Here is an 18,063-nt window from a genome sequence, read left to right as displayed (position 1 = left end):
TCTGCCAAGGGAATTTACGGTGATTGTGCTAGTCGCTGTTTATATCCCTCCCACTACCAACAACGCAGTTATAGTGCTTTTCCACTAGTACCTACTCGACTCGACTCGGCTCGACTCTACTTGCCTCGACACGGTTTTGGTCGTTTTCCATTACAGTGGAGTACCACCTCACTGTGGGTGGAATCGTCATAGCAAGGCAGCACACCCTCCAGGTCCCTCTGGATTCTTTGGGCCGCCACCAAGCATAGAAAAGTCTCATACAAGGCGTCCCCCTCCCCCACATCGGCCAATCTGACCATCTCACTGTTAAGGCTGAATTATGCTTCCGCGTAGGAAGAGCGCACGGAGGTTGTGCGGAGGTTGTGCGGAGCTTACGGGGGTTGTGCGACCGCCGCAGAGCCTTGCCGCGCGCCTCCCAAAAATTGTAACTACGCGGACCCTCCGCAGTCCCACAAGAGCTGTGATTGGTCCGCCGAAGTACACTATTTCCGGCATTTCGTTGCAACCGGCATCACATTCCTGTTGTGCCGTCAGCGCCGTTTTTTTTTTTTTTTTTTTTTTTTTTTTTTAAAAACTGTTGTGTCTCGACTCGTCGGTTGTGTTTGAAAACTTTGGAGAGTGCCCGCACCTATACGACTCGTCCACTCGCCACAGAAGAGCAGCGACCATACGACACACACGCGCTGCGTAGGAAATGCGTGCTTCGCACAACCCCCGTACGCTCTTCCAACGCTGAAGCATAATTCAGCCTTTATGCTAAGACCAGCATACAGGCCCAAAGTGAGAGTTAACAAACCTGTTTTGAAGCAGGTTTGTGTGAGGCCAGAGTGGGCCGTCTCTGCTCTACAGGACTGCTTTGACACCACAGACTGGGACATGTTCAAGCAGGCTGCCACCTACAACAACCACACAAACATTGAGGAATACACAGAGTCTATTACCACCTACATCAGCAAATGCATTGGTGACGTCACCCACACACGGACCATCACCACCCGGGCTAACCAGAAACCATGGTTTACAGGAGAAGTCCACAAGCTTCTAAGGGCCAGAGATGCCGCTTTCAGAGCTGGGGATGAAAATGGCCTGAGAACAGCAAGAGCCAACCTGTCCCTTGCTATCAGGGAAGCCAAACGTGGCTACATGGAAAAGGTGACCCACCATTTCAAGGACAGCAGAGACGCACAGAGCCTGTGGCAGGGTATCCAAGCCATCACAGACAACAAATCTCTGCCACAGACCTGTGCAAGCGATATCTCACTGAACATCTTAAACAGCTTCTTTGCACGATTTGAAGCAAACAACAACATGCCTCAGCATAAGTCCCCCACCGCACCCCACGACTGCGCTTGTCTGCAGCCAGTGTGAAAAGAACACTCTCCACAATCAACAGCCACAAGGGTACTGGCCCAGACAATATCCCTGGTCGTGTTTTGAAGGAATGTGCAGAAAAGCTTAAAGTCCACAAGATGTTCCTTCCTGCTTTCCTTCCTGCTTCAAATCCACCACCATCATCCTCATGCCAAAGAAGCCTTCTCTGTCCTGCTTCAATGACTATCGCCCTGTTGCACTGACTCCCATCATCATCATCAATTTCTAGCACTGAATTTTTTTGCATCGAAATCAGACTATGAATTTTAAAAGCCATCGAATTTCAAGCATTGAATTTTATTTGCCTCTGATTTTTTTCCCATGCTTAAAATAATTCAGTGTAAAAAAAATTCAATGTCTCAAAAAATTCAGTGCAAAAAATTCGATGTCTCAAAAAATTAATTGTAAAAAAATTTAAATGTCTCCAAAAATTCAGTGTCGAAAATTTCATGTCTCCAAAAATTCAGTGTCGAAAATTCAGTGTCAAAAATTCAGAGTCAACATCCAGGTAACCAAAGAGAAGCAATCGATCCCTGAATCAAATTGTTCAACAACCAGCCAAACAAGTTACACTCCACTGGTCCTGTGACCCCGAAACTGGAAGGCAGTGAATATGGAAGTAAATCTGTGCTATCGGAGTTTGAATTTGAGTTTTTAGCGCAGAATTTTTTTGCATCGAATTTCTAGCACTGAATTTTTTTTTTTTTTCATCGAAATCAGACTATGAATTTTAAAAGCCTTCGAATTTCAAGCATTGAATTTTATTTGCCTCTGAATTTTTTCCAATGTTTAAAATAATTCAGTGTAAAAAATTCAATGTCTCAAAAAATTCACTGCAAAAAAATTCAATGTCTCAAGAAATTCAGTGTAAAAAAATTCAATGTCTCAAAAAAATTCAGTGTCGAAAATTCAATGTCTCCAAAAATTCAGTGTTGAAAATTCAGTGTCAAAAATTCAGAGTCAACATCCGGGTAACCAAAGAGAAGCAATCGATCCCTGAATCAAATCATTCAACAACCAGCCAATCAAGTTACGCTCCACTGGCCCTGTGACCCCGAAACTGGAAGGCGCATGGGAAGGCGGTGAAACTCACTCAGCTATGACAACAACAGGCAGAAACGACGGCACTTCGGTGAGTGTATTTACTTCTTATTTACCATTTTATTCATAAAATTCAGTAATAGATATTACCAGACACGTTGCACATTAACAGAAGTTATCAAACAGTATCTGCATGGAACGTTTTATGAAGTGGCGTCCGTTAAAAGTGTTAGCAATTAGCTAACGGTATGTTTGCATGGTTTACTGACAACGTTTACATGCACACCATATTCCGGTTCGGGTCAATATTCCGGTTAAGGTAACTGCGCTGCAACAACTGGAATATTCCTTTTACATGTTACTTGGCATGTTCCCATGTTTCAGCGTATTCCACTCTCTAATGCGACACTCAGCCACGGGGGGCAGCAGCACACGTATACACGTCTGGTCTGCTGGAAATACAGAAGAAGAAGTAGAAGAACAACCTCTCGCTATTTCAGTGTTTTCTCCCATTGATATGCTCCATGATATTAAAAAATTTCATTAGCTGAAGACAGACTGCAGTCTCCTCCTCACTCCAAAAATGTTGACTCTTGCTGCTTTTCGCCATGCTGTTCGCCAGGTCGTTCTCCCCAGGTTCTCCCCACTTGCAGTCAGAGGTGGGAAGTAACGAAGTACAAATACTTCATTACCGTACTTAAGTAGATTTTTCAGGTATCTGTACTTTACTTGAGTATTTAATTTTCTGCCGACTTTTTACTTTTACTCCCTACATTTGAACACAAATATCTGTACTTTCTGCTCCTTACATTGTCAAAACAGGCTCGTTACTTCTCTCTCCCTCTCTCGGCGGGCTCGTTACCACCAAGAAAAACATTACAACACCTGCACCGGCACCATACAAGAACAAAAGGCAGAGAAACTTTCCAGGCTACAGCAGCGCACTGACATAGATTGTGAAACAAAGCGAAGAGTTGCCACTCTGCTATATTTTCACTGGCTAACAGCAGCACACTGGCTTAGCTTGTTTATTCAGAGAAGAGGTATCACTTTTCATTCTATGTTATCACATGCATACTACTGCTCATTCATTGGTAGTTGAATTGTTAGGTCTGTTTGATAAGTAATTTACATTTTTAAAACAAATAATAATTTAACATATTTTTAAATTATTGGAGTCAACATCTACTCCTTCAAGATAATTTATTATGTTCTACAACTCATAAACATACACCAACACTACATACTGAGTGTTTGAGCAGCATATCTCCTCTGTGCTACAAAAGATCCGTGGTAAAAATTATTAACATTAATGCTGAAGCCCTCCCCCACAGTTTAAAAAAATCCTGGAGGAAACCCTGCACAGAGAGGGAAAGGGAGAGAGGGCGCGGGGCATGAGAGCAGTTAAGAAAAAGAAAACCATATAGAGAAATCTGGAGACATGGAGGAAGACAGTTGCCAGGGAAGATAACGTTAGTCGACGACAAAACAGAGTCGGAGAAGCAAGAAAAAATCGGTTAAAAGTCATATACGTTAAGTATATTAAGTATTGAGAGTACCAAAGCTGTTATCAAGGTACTCATTCAAGACCTCTGGTCAGTTCAGTCTTGATTATTGTGTGAAACTGGGCTTGCAGCAAAACTAGAATGTTGCGTGATTTTCATTCTCTCTGTACCAGCACTTTGCAGGTTGTTAATAAAAGAGGAAATGTTCCTGTTTTGTGTGCCCTGAACTTTTTTTTTCGTCAAAAAGTTATCAAAAAGGTATATGTATCATTAATGGTAAAAAAAAAAAAAAAAAAAAAAAAAACATTTTTACTTTTTACTTTTGTACTTAAGTACATTTCAGAGCCTGTACTTTCTTACTTTTACTTGAGTAAAGAAGTTGAATTGGTACTTCTACTTTTACCAGAGTCTTTTCTCACACAAGTATCTTTACTTCTACTTAAGTACAGAATGTCAGTACTTTTGCCACCTCTGCTTGCAGTAACAAAGACACCCCAGGATTCATTGTCAAGCATGCGCAGACGCGACTGAACATTCCGGTTCGGGGGCATTTTCCGCCTAAGGTGTTTACATGCCTTAATATATATATATTTTTTTTTTACCATGGCAACGGCGGCGAGTACAGATGCAGCAGCTGGTGGCTCCCTCCATTTTAACATAAAAATGCGAAAAAGGAGTGATTCTCTCGCTTTTATTGCTGGGAATCGTATTTCTTATGACAGTGATACACTTGTCGGTATCGGAGGTGCAGTGACTGGATTGAGTGCAGCTGACCTTGAAACGATCTCTGCTCTCGGCATCTCAAGATCCGACATTCAAAAACATACAGACCAAACGTCATCGCAAGCGGTGTAGTCGACCCAGGAAGAGAGGGAAACGAGTCGGGATAAGACTCAAGCTAAGAAGGCTTGGACCCAGGGCTGTCCCACTACCTAGCCTACTCCTGGCAAATGTTCGGTCGCAGGAAAATAAAATGGATGATATAAGGCTCAGGCTGAACTAACAGAATGAAACCAGGAACTGCGGTGCTCTCATCCTGACAGAGACGTGGCTCTCAGGCCGGACTCTGTGTGTACATCAGTGATGCTTGGTGCACAGGTGCAGTCAGAGTGAATGGAAAATGTTCACCTGACGTTGAATTTTTACTGCTGAGATTTCGGCCATATTACCTGCCTAGAGAATTCACCATTCCGACGCTGGCAGCACGCATAGTTACTGTTGCTATGTCTCACAAGCCATTGCCCTACCTCAATGCAATCAACTGGTCTCACGGCAGTTACACCTTCAGAATGTCAGATAATTCAGCATTAATCCCCGATACTTTTGGGCTACATTTTCTAACGAACGACATAACAAATTTTTCCAAGAAGGTGTTGACTAAAGGGCTAAATTATTTTACCCAGGGATATGTCCATAATATCAAAATTTTTGATAAAGGAGCTGCAGGTGACATCGTTAATAATGTTAACGTTAGAGTGGATGCCAAGTGTTGGCGTAGCATGAGGCAAACACAACCCCCTCATTCAATGTCAATCGAGATACACCAGGAGAAAATCAAGGAGTCCTACTGCAGTTGCAAAGCCGGGTGAGTAGGCTATTCATTCATTCTTATAGTGGTTAGACTGTAACTATACCTAGCTAATGTTAGCTAGAATGATAGAGGGCCAACACAAACAGTTAACGTTATAACGTTATAGCTAGAACTAACGTTGCACTTTTGGACATGTCTTTACACTACGTTAGCGTATCCCACGGTAGCACTCAAAGCCACTTTACTTCTAAACAAATTAATCTGCTTACCTGCTAAATATGCATCATAGGACAGAAGTCTAGTCTAATGCCCCTTTTCCACGAGTACCTACTCAGCTCGACTCGGCTCGACTCTACTTGGTTTAAGAGCTTTTCCATTAGGTGGTAGTACCTGCTAATAGGTCCCATTTTGGGACCTACTCAGCCGGGTTCCAAGCGAGCTGAGTCGAGCTGAGTCGAGCTGAAAATGTGACGTAAACGCCGTGCAGGCAACTGATTGGACAGGGAGTGACGAGAGCGACTCCCGCACGAAAACAAAACCCGACATTTAAAAAAAAAAAAAAAACGGCAACAGCGGCCGTGCGCATTGATCGTCAGTGAAGTTGTCAAAGTCGGAAAATGGCAAGCAAACCGCTACCGCGGTCAAATAAAGACATGGAGACTTTTCTGAGCTTGGTGGCGGCCCAAAGAATCCAGAGGGAGCTGGACGGTGCGCCACCTGACTCCACCCACGGCGAGGTGCTACTCAGTTGTAATGGAAAACCACCTAAACCGTGTCAAGGCGAGTAGAGTCGAGCCGAGTCGAGCCGAGTAGATACTAATGGAAAAGGGCCAAGTCTTAACTCCTTTTGACCTCCTTGGGTGAACTGCATCCTTAACTGAAACAACCTCAGGTTTGGGACCGGATAGCTGGGCGGTCTTAGAGCGCCTTCTAGTGTCAAGGATTGGTAACGTTACTAATGTATTGTAAATGCACTAAGAATAATTTTCTTATCATCCATTTGATTGTTGCCTTGCGTCTTTCCAGAATAAATGGACAGTGTTCACACGTCGTTGGCCTGATCAAGTCCCTCCAGGGGTTGAAATTACATAACTTCAGCCATGTCCCAGAGCAGCAAAGCTGTACAAGTATACTACAGCAGTGGCATGTCCCCAGAGGTGATAAAATAGAGCCTGTCCCCATCAACCATGTAGTCGTTGCAAAGCCATCTGAGAGCAGAAAGAGACGCCCAGTGGTGTGCAGTGTCGACACTTCCCAAAGGTAAAATTACATTACATACATCATTTAGCACTTTAATCCAAATCAACAACAGTAGTAAAAAATCAGGAAGACAATGTGACAAAGTCAAACAGCCAAATAAAATATCAAAAAATTTATTTATAGTACTAGAATAATGTTTATACATAAATTAGATTACACAGAAAACATTATAGAAAATATATTATTATTAATAGACACATATTATTACATGTAGAAAACATCAGCATGTTAATTTATGTGATATGTATTCTTCAGACTTCCAGATGTAACTGAGCAGGATGTTGCTCATCTGAGTAGCTTGACTGGAACGCCTTTGGCACACATTCTGTCCACCAAGGTGCCAAAGATGACCACCCCTCTTGGAGCAGTCCAGATTGGCTCACTACTGTCCTATCAGGTAAGGCAATAGTTAATCTAGTCAGTTACAAACACATCCTGGAAAAGGGTCAAATAACAACAGACTGACCATATCTGGTTTATATTCGAGAAAAGGTTGGTTGGTATGCATTCTGATAGAATACTGTATGTCTTAACTTTCCGTATAAGCCGCTCAATGTGTATCCTGTGCTGTGCAATTTTGTTTGTTAACTTAACATCTGACTGTGACATCTGAAAATTACCTACGGCAAATGGAGGGATATTCAGATACAGACCTAGCTCTTTTAGCTCTTCTTGTACAGTGAACCCTTTATCGGCCATAATAGCATCGTTCTCTCTAATGTAACCATGCACCTTTAGACTAGCAAGTACATCATAAAATCCACTTTGTTAGGTGAGTGCTTTGTCAGATATTTGTCCTGTAAATAGCTCTGACACAAAAACAACAGACCCGCTTGGATCACATCCAATCAATGCCTTTAGGGTTGTGCTTGACTTATAGTCACTGTACATCTGGCTCTGCAAAGCCATTGCAGATGGCACTTGGGTCTTAAATTCACTACCATCTATGATGACCAAAGTGGATGGAAAAGCTTTTCTGAACTTTTTTGGCATGTTGCTTATGATGACGTCTCTATGAGGCCATATGCTTAGTCGTCCTAATTTGAAGTACATCAGGCTTATCCATGTATTAAAAACAAGTCCTGATGACTGCAGAGACACTCCAAATCTGAACGCCAAATCCTTAAGGCCAAAGTTGTGTCTCAGCCTACAAAGGGTCAGAAATAGTCCATTTTCCTTCCCTAAGAACTTGGTGTCCCTACAACCCTTCACATTAGGCCCCTGACTCCCAGCAGGCACAAGAAAAGCTAACAATCCCAAAAATCTTAAATATGTGATACCAGTGTAGTACTTAGAGTCCCTTTAACTTTGTCTCTTTTTGGACCACCCTTTCCACGGTACAGGTCTGCTCCTTTGTGAGGGACTGGATTTTCTCTTCCTTCTCAGTCAGCTGCTCTCTCAACCATGCTATGGTCCTCTCCTTCTTTTGCAGCTCTGTCGTCAGTCTTGCTACTTTCGCACTGCTTCCCAGTAAATCTAAAGGGTTAACCCCTGGAGAGACAAATGTTAGATTATTGTTTTGACAATTTCCAAACAGACATGACTTAACCAAATTTTGCTTTTATCCTACAGACAAGAGATCTGAAGAAAACACAGCCGGTTCCACAACAGAGATGTGGAAATCTCTCTGTGCACCAGCCATCTCCAGTGAAGCTACCAGATGTCTACAAAGAGCTGAATACAGCAGATGAAAACACAGATCTGATAGCACTGGAAATGAACACTCGGGCGCAGGCTATGTCAGATGTCTGGTTTAAAGAGAGGAGCTCACGGCTGACGGCCTCTAAGTTTGCAAATGTGTTAAACAGAAAATCTGCACCAACTCCAAAATTTATGGAGACAGTCTTCCCATCAAAATCAGTCAGAGCTGTAGCAACAGAATATGGGAAAAGAAATGAGACAAGGGCCAAAGCAAAATATCTTGAAATGTATCCTGCCAGGCACTTTCACGAGTGTGGCCTCGTTGTTAATCGAGAGTTTGATTTTTTAGGAGCTACACCTGATGGGAAGTTGTGTGACAATGGGCAGAGTGGCATAGTAGAAGTGAAATGTCCATACACTGCAAAAAGCCAGCTTTAAAAAACAAGAAAAAAAGTATAAAAATTAGGTGTATTTTGCTTAAAAATAGCAAAATTATCTGCCAATGGAACAAGAAAATTTGGCTTGTCAAGACTTCCCAAAACAAGTAAAAATATCTAACCTCAATGAACCCCACAAATACCTTAAAATTAGTGTATTCTAACTAATAACAAGTGCATTTTTCTTGATTCAAATGAAATACACATGACCTATTTTCTCAATATGTTGAAAAATATTCTTAAATTAAGTAAATGCTAGAGCCATCATCTTGACATACTAGTTATTATATTTCTTGAAACCAGCAAAGTCATACTAAAAACTAGTGTACTTTTCTTGATATAGCTAGCAATATTTTTTTCTGTATGTAGAATATTTTTCTTAAAATTCTTGAAATAAGGCAAAAGCCGTGGAATTTTTATATAATATTAATACTTAATCAGTGATCCTGACAGTACTAGAAGAGGAAATGACACAGACTTGGTTAAATTAAATGCTTATTTATTATATTTAACATGTACATGAGCACAACAAAACATGGTAGCCTCAAGTTCACAAAGGCAAGAGTGAAACTTGTTTGAATGCACTCATACACTGCAAAAACTCAAAATCTTACTGAGAATATTTGTCTTATTTCTAGTCAAAATATCTCATTACACTTAAAATAAGACATAATCACCTCGGAAGTAAGTTGTTTTTAGACAATTTTCACTTGTTTCAAGTGAATTTTCACTTGAAAATCTGCTTGTTTCATTGGCAAAATTTGCCAGCAGAAAAAGTGAAAATTCACTTGAAACAAGTGAAAATTTTCTTGTTTCATTTGCAAAATTTGTCGCTGTCAGCGATGAATTTTCACTTTTTCCACTGGAAAATTTTGCCAATGAAACAAGCAAATTTTCAAGTGAAAATTCACTTGAAACAAGTGAAAATAGTCTAAAAACAAGTTATTTCCTAGCCGATCACATCTTATTTTAAGTGTAATGAGATATTTTGACTAGAAACAAGACAAATATTCTTGGTAAGATTTTGAGTTTTTGCAGTGTACTCACACAGATACATATATACACACATGAAGCAGTGTGCATGCAACTACGTATCAGCAATATCAGCTGGACATGTAAGAACAGGCAACAAATTATTTCCTGCTTAAAATCACCCAACATAAATTTTAACTAGTGCACAGCAGAGTTGTGTGTGTGTGTTTGTGTAGCATGATATGAGTGGGTGGGAGTGTGGGTGGAGAATAAACTGAATATAAAAATACATAAACATCTGAAACAGTGACATATTCTTGTGACACCTCAACAAACTGTATCACCCAAGGCAAACAATAATGGGACCGGGCATCAACATCAATATTTATGTACTACTCAGTGATGAATCTTTTCCAGTCAGCCATAGCTTTTTTGTATGAGGATGTCATATCTTTGTCATGTATGGTGTCCATTAGGACCTCTGTCTGGAGGACAGAGAGAAGTGTGGCTATGCATTTCGGGTAGGTGAGGTGAAAAGTGTAGTAGCATGCCATTATGTACATCACGCTGTCAGCGATGTCATCTTTTGGAAAGATGAGCACAGGCATTGTGCCAATGGCTAGGATGCAGTTGGTCTCACACACAATGACGACAGGACTGAGGAGTGGTCTACCCTGGAGGAAGGTGTTGGGGTCTTCTGCAGACTGAAACACAAAAAAGAAAAATAATCACAAAACAATTCACTGTTGAGACTATGTTCAAGTAGTGGAACACAAGAAAAACTGTATACTGTCATACATGCATAAATTTCTTACCTCAAGGATGTGAAGGATGCCCTCACTTGCATGTCCTAACTTCTTCGGTGGAGCAACAGGTGATGGAAACATGTCCGGCAAAGCCTTCATCATGGCAATGGTTTGCTTTACTGTGAAAACAAACAGTCTAAATTTACTGAAGTCAGTTATTAGAAAAAAAAAAAAAAAAACATTACACAAACATGGCCACCAATTAAGGATTCTCTATCAGGCCTGTAATTACCTTTATTTGACAACGGAGGCCTCATGACTTTTTTGAAAACTCCATAAAACTGGGCCTTCTCACAAAAGGTCACCCAGCGGTTCTTCAGTTCAGGTACGAAGTGGGAGTTTCCTTGATTGAGGATCCTCTGCAGTTCATCCATTATCTGCCACAGAAAGACATGTAGAAAAATATATTGAGAAATAAAATATCAATGTTACTGTCTTACTACTACAATCTTATCAAACATACACTTAAAATGATTTGATTTTCTTACATGATCCACTTCTCTGAAGCAGGGATATGCTTGAAGATTTTTGGTAGGTCTGTCCTGCTCTTTCATAACATCAATGTAAGCCCGTCTTGCTTGGTATTCAAGGTCCAAGAGCTGGGCAACATCCTTCTTGTTGGGTCTGGGCCTGGACTTGTATAGTTCCTGCAGAACTTTGTAGTGTCTTGCCTGGTTCTGTGGGCTGTCAGTAGTTTCAGGCCCTCCTGTTGAAATGAATTTACTATCACTGTTTCTACCATTACAGTTTTAAGAAATATAACAAAAACAAATACCCAAAGTATAATTAATAATTAATGATAACTCACAATATTTTCATTTTTTTAAAAAACTAAACTAAAGCATTCCCCCTTGTCAATACTAGTAGTAGTATTAACACCAAAACACAATCTCAATATGTGCTCTTACCATCCACCTGTTCACCCTCTGGGGAACTGCTTGTCGACTGTGATCTTTCCAAGATTATAGTTGAAGTATTGGACTCTGTCATCAGTGGATGACTCCAGGCTGCTGCTGCTACTCTCAAAGCTAATGCCCCGTCGCCTCTTTCTCAAAGGAGTTGCTCCCTGCTTCTTTTTGGCGGGTATCACATTCTGGACCCTTTTTAAAAGCTGCTTCTTCACAGATTCCTGACAAAAACACAAAGCAGAATGTGTAAAAGTCACATTAATCAAAATGAAATTAAACCATACAAGCACTGATCCTAAATAAAGCATATCCTCCTACCCACTCAGCTCCACCGGCTGTAGACCTGTCCCGCAGCATTGGGTAGTACTCAATGAGACGCTTGGCCATAACAGTTAGTTCACGGCTGCATGGATATTGGAAATCATCCCCTGCAGCTCTCTTGATGGCAATCATGCTTGTTACTGTATTTCTTATTAAGCGACAGCGAAGCTCTTTGGAAAGTGGACAGTCCTCTTTTCGTCCAGCACGTTGTTTTTCAAAAAAGGTGGTTCTTGACTGCTCCAGCTCTGTGTCTGTGTATATAACATATTGCGGGCTTACAAGCTGTACAGTTCTGCTGGTAGGATGTTGGTCTCCTGGGTTTGAAGGGTGGAGAGAAGTGGGGGAGGAAGAAGGGGGGGGGCATAGGGGTTGAGGTAGTGGGGTAGTGGGAGCTGGCAAGCTCACAAGTCCCAGAGGAGGTGCCTGGTTGGAGCTGGTCTGACTCTTCACCCTGAAAAAGACAAGCATTTATCATAAGTCATTAGCAGTGCACTAGAAACAACAACACCAAAAAGCAGCATGATCAAATCTCCACAATGTTAAAATTTAATATCACCTGATTTTCTCCATGTGTCATCCTCCAAATGGCTCTCCTTCTTAAAAAGTGCTCAGGCCCCGGAAAGAGATCACGCAAGTCCTCCTTAGAAAGACTTGGTTGGGAGCATGTCTGTGCTGATATTAGCAGCTGAAAAACACATACAGCCACACTGTAAATACACAGTATAATGTAATAATCTAGTTGTCAAGTCACAATCAATTCAACAAATGTGCTAATGGTGGCTGCAGAGAAGCACATGGCGCTGGTCATGGCGACACGCAGCAGCAGTGTGTGAGGCGTCCGTTTGTTTGGCTGTGTTTTAAGTGTGTTTTAAGTGTGTTTTACTAACTCTTTTAACCACTTGTGGAGGACAATGGCGGCAGGGAATCACCCCAGTTTTGGGCGTATTCTCTTCATTTTAACACTTTTATGCCACTTTTTACTTGGAGTATGTGTGAGTGGAAAACCTCACCAGTACAGCCGCGACTTCTTACTTCTGTTCCGTGACTCTGGGATGGGCACCGTGGATCCCTCGACAGCTGTTCCCCCGGAGATCGACCGGCTGAATCCCTTCACGGAGAACCGGAGCTGGTCGTCCAGGCCGAGGCGTGCGAGGAAAAGGGGAAAACGCGGCGGACTGCGGCAGAGGCTTAAGCGAAAGGGCCACTGCCGGATACCCCTGCCCACTGTCATCCTGGCTAATGTTCAGTCGCTCCGGCATAAAGTGGATGAGCTTCAGGGTACCTGAGTACAGGGACCTGGCTGAGTACAGGGACGCATGTATTCTGGCCCTCACGGAGACCTGGCTTAAGGAGCAAGATCCACAGTCAGGGCTGGAGATTGATGGATTTGGAGTTCCCTTTCGCCTTGACAGAGACCCCACAGTGACCGGCAAGTCACTCGGCGGGGGTGTGTCTTTACGTCAATAAAAACTGGTGTAATACAGTGATTGTCAGGGAAACTCTGTGCACCAAAGACATTGAACTATTGTCCGTATCCCTGCGACCGTTTTATCTTCCCAGGGAATTTCCACAGTTATTTATTACAGTTGTTTATGTTCACCCGAAGGCTAATGCTGATGTAGCCACTCAGGCTATGCTAAAAACAGTGCAGCGGCTGCAGGGGTTAGCGCCGGATGCACCGCAATTTATTCTGGGTGATTTCAACCACTGTAAACCGTCAAAGTCCTTGGGTAATTTTTACCAGTATGTGACGTGTCCCACTCGACATGCAAAGTGTCTGGACCTTTGTTTTGGTTCCGTAAAAGGAGCATATAAGTCATTCAGCAGAGCTCCACTCGGCATGTCCGATCATAACATGGTTTATCTTGTTCCGTCTTACAAACCCGTCCTGAAGAGGAACAAGCCGGAGAGAAGATTGGTTCCGGTTTGGTCAGAGGAATCGATCCACTGCCTCCAGGACTGTTTCCACACTACGGACTGGGACTTCTTCAAAAACGTTTGTGTGGATATTAATGAATTAACTGATGTTGTTTCTTCATATGTTTCTTTTTGTGAGGCCTCCATTATTCCACGGAAAGAAATTTTCTTTTACCCCAATAATAAGCCATGGGTGACCAAAAGTGTAAAAACTGTAATTAATCAGAGAAACATTTGTTTCGCTCAGGGCGACACTGCTCGATACAGAGAGCTCCAAAAACAGTTCAAAAAGGAGCTTAAACTTGCTAAATGCAGGTATAAGGACAAGGTAGAGAGCATGCTGAGGGCAGGCAGCTCTCGTCCTGCATGGGAGGGGGTCAAATCTATGATGGGGATGCAATCCAGGAAGAGCCATGTCTCCCTCACTGGAAGGCCTGATCAGGAGCTCTCAAATGAACTGAACAATTTTTATAACCGTTTTAACAACTATAATTTCAGTGAGGAATTGTCAGTTTTTAAAAATGCTGTCTCTTCACAGTTTAATCTTGTTGACAGGAACAAGGTGTGTAAACTTTTCCGTGGAGTCAAGGAAAGGAAAAGCCCTGGCCCAGATGGCATTGGAGGGCGTGTTCTCAGGAACTGTGCTGACCAGCTGGCAGACATATGTACTTTTATCTTTTCTTTGTCCCTCCAGCTTCACAAGGTGCCCTCACTTTGGAAAGACTATTGTTCCTGTTCCCAAATCTGCACCCCCCAAATCATTAAATGATTTTAGACCTGTGGCACTAACTTCCCTGGTTATGAAGTCCCTTGAGAAAATTGTCAAGGAAAGACTTCTGACCTGTGTTCAAGACAATCTGGACCCGTTACAGTTCGCCTACAGGTCAGGCAGAGGTGTTGAAGATGCATTGGCCACCCTTTTAAATCTCGTCTTGACTCACCTTGAGGGAGCCAAGACTTTTGCTCGTCTTTTATTCATTGACTTTTCATCTGCTTTTAACTGCATACAGCCACACATTTTAGCAGAGAGACTGAGGGACTTCCACAGCATCGATCCTGGTCTTATAGCCTGGCTAATGGACTTTTTAACTGAAAGACCACAGCGCGTGAGGGTCAATGGTGTCCTGTCAGACACTCTTGTCTCCTCCACTGGATCACCTCAGGGCTGCGTCCTCTCACCTTTGTTGTTTGTATTGTACACGAACGAGTGCCGTAGCCAACACGTGAGGCGTCACATTTTGAAATTTGCTGATGACTCAGTAATCGTGTCCTTGCTGAGCAGTGACGACCCTGACCATGGCCCTGTGGTGAAGGAATTCACGGACTGGTGTTCCTCATCGTTTATGTGCATCAACGTGTCAAAAACTAAAGAAACGTTGATTGACTTCCGTAAACACCTGTCAGTCACCCCCCCTCTTGTCATTGAGGATCAAGCTGTTGAGCTGGTCCATAATTACAAATATCTTGGGACTAACATTGATGACAAGCTGTGTTTTGACTTGCATGTGGATGCTGTCTGTAAAAAGGCACATCAACGAATGTACTTTTATAGGAAACTGTGGAGCTTTAATGTTGACAGCACTTTTATGAGGATGTTTTATTCCTGTTTCATTGAATCTGTTCTAACCTTTTCTTTTGTTTGCTGGTTCGGCTTGCTTTCCCTTAAGAACAAAAACAGACTGCAGGGTATAGTGAAAGCGTGCAGCAAAATTGCAGGGATTAATCTCAATGCTCTTTCTGATGTGTACAAGCTCAGAACCCTGAGCAAGGCCCGCTCACTCCTCACTGATGAGAGCCACCCCTTGGTTGGTGAGTTTGTGCTGCTCCCGTCAGGCCGCAGGTACATCCTGCCAAGATGCAGAACGAACAGACTAAAATACTCTTTTGTCCCTGCTGCCATTGGGTTTCTGAACAAATGATTATAATTGTCTGTTCTAACTATTGTTTCATTCTGTGTTATATGTTTTTGTCATTCTGTGTAGTGGCTGATTGTTTTTTTGTCCTACTATTGCTGGCTGCAGAGCAATTTGCCCCACGGGGATAATAAAAGACTCCTTGAACCTTGAACCACATCCAAGCAGGAATAGGTATCTACATTAAGCTAAAGTCTTCCTGCCATTTCAACTAAAGGCAGCAATCATTTTATCACATCAACTAGTGTTTCCCATTAATTAAGCAGACTGTGGCGGCCGCCATCTCCCATCTCCTTCAGTCAGCCCCTTGGACTCGTCTCTCTCTTGCACACACACACACACACACACACACACACACACACACACACACACACACACGCATGTCTTAACATTGTACAGTGTTCCAATGACCCTGCAAGTGTACCCCTCCACCACCACCATCCCCACTGTGCAGAGAGTCAGGGTGTTTTCACACATATTTGGGTCGACCCAGTGACATATTTGGGTCGACCCAATATACAATGTATCAATTTTCAACTGGAGCGGCTCGGTTTCACATATACTTTTTATCGCCGCACCAAGTCCACCGCTCTACAGAATGGAGCGTCATGTATCCATGGCAACCAGACGAAAATGACATGTGTAGCACCATTCCATCCGGAAAAGAGGGTTGAAATGAGCGGGGGCGGGGGGGTTGAAGAAGTAACATGAAAGGGCGCAAGCCAGTAATTTCGCCTAGGGCGGCAACATAGGCAGAAAGTACTGTTAGGCATAAGGTAAACATATCTGTACATACAAACAGTGCAAACCGCTCGCGCTGCGAGTCGTTCCCTCCGACACTTCTGTTTTCTATCAAAATAAGAGTTAATCGGTCGATTTAAGATTACAGTAGACCCTTTTTTCTAACGTTATCTAGCTCTTATTTTGACAGAAAATGGAAGTGCGGCACAGTTATTGTGCGGCTAACTGTTTACTTCTGCAAAAATAAGGTGAATCGCCTTATTTTGGGTTTACCTCAATATAATGCAAATAATCGCCCTGGCGGTTATTTGGGTGGGCGTTTAATACGCAAAATGGGTGCAGACCCCAGGCGTTTAAAAAGAACCAGGCGGCTATTTGCGGCTGGGCGATTAATTGGTGAAATACCAACCAACCTACCGACCCCGGGTTCCCTGCGTTCACACCACTAGTTTGGTGCGCCGCACCGCATTAAAGGGCTTGATGCGCCGCTCCGAGACTACCCCTTCCAGCTGCTCTTGTTACGGCTGTTTAGGTCGACCTCGGGTGCGGCTAGTTGTGTTCACACTACCCGCACTGCACCAATTAGGCCGGCCTAGATAGTTAGGTCGACCTAAACACTGTATGTGTGAAAACACCCTCAGACCCTCCCGCCATGTCTCTTTAGAAACAGTACATTGGTCATGCTAACATTAGCCAAAAAAATAAGCCGAAGCTAAACTAAGCTAATTACCTACATTCTGTACCTTGATACTGGTTCTGGCAATAAAACATTATACATTTTGAATGTGTGACTGTTCTGTAGTTACTAACTTTCCATAGCCCCCATCAGGTCAGCAAACTAAACCAGTTTGTTAAAATTAGCACGTGACCACTTGTTAGCCAACTTCAAAATTAGCTTAACTCACAAGGGCAAGCGAAAGCAAATTAACATTACCTTTCAACACTGTGATTGTTGTAGGATCCATATCCGAAAAATCCAATCCATCTTCATCCATGGCGTCGCGAGTTTAGAGGACTTGCAAAGGCTAGACAGCTCGATGGAGATCAGCTAACTTGTCTAGGCGGGAGCTGCAACTGAACTGACCGTTGACTGACCCCTTGTGGCGCCTTCCCATTTGGAAGATACCATGTCATAAAATGGGGGTGACATACATGTTGTAAATATTATACAAATGGAGAATATGACTAACTGACAGAGTCATAATTTGAAATTCGTACAGCATGTTCGAAGATTTATCACTGAAACCGGCCACTCCTATAGAGGCCATTATAAAAACTAATAAAAAAAAAAAAATCTTAATTCATAAAACTTCCCTATTTTTGTAAGTAATGTGGTGAACTACATCAGTGATATCGTCTCACTTTTTCCTCCTTGTTTTCAGAGACTGCAGGAGAAACTCTACTTGTTTATTGTTTTGAATAACTTTGTTAATTTAAAATGATTTGGCGGTGCGTTATCTGCCTCGTTTTCATCACTTTTTCGCTGAAGCTCTTATTGAGCCACATCAATCAAATGCACAGCCGCAGTCCTGATTTCAGGTTGCTGTGTGGTATTGACGGATGTACTGAGGAATATCGAGTGTATAACTCATTCTATCATCATGTAAAGAGAAGGCACTCCGAACATCTTCTTCAAAGCACCAGTCCAAGAGATGGCAACCACGCAAATGAACGGCCACAAGAGGAAAGCCAAGAACCG

This window comes from Myripristis murdjan, chromosome 6 (assembly GCF_902150065.1).
Source record: "Myripristis murdjan chromosome 6, fMyrMur1.1, whole genome shotgun sequence".
In the NCBI taxonomy this organism is placed as follows: domain Eukaryota; kingdom Metazoa; phylum Chordata; class Actinopteri; order Holocentriformes; family Holocentridae; genus Myripristis; species Myripristis murdjan.
This window is presented reverse-complemented; position numbering follows the sequence as displayed.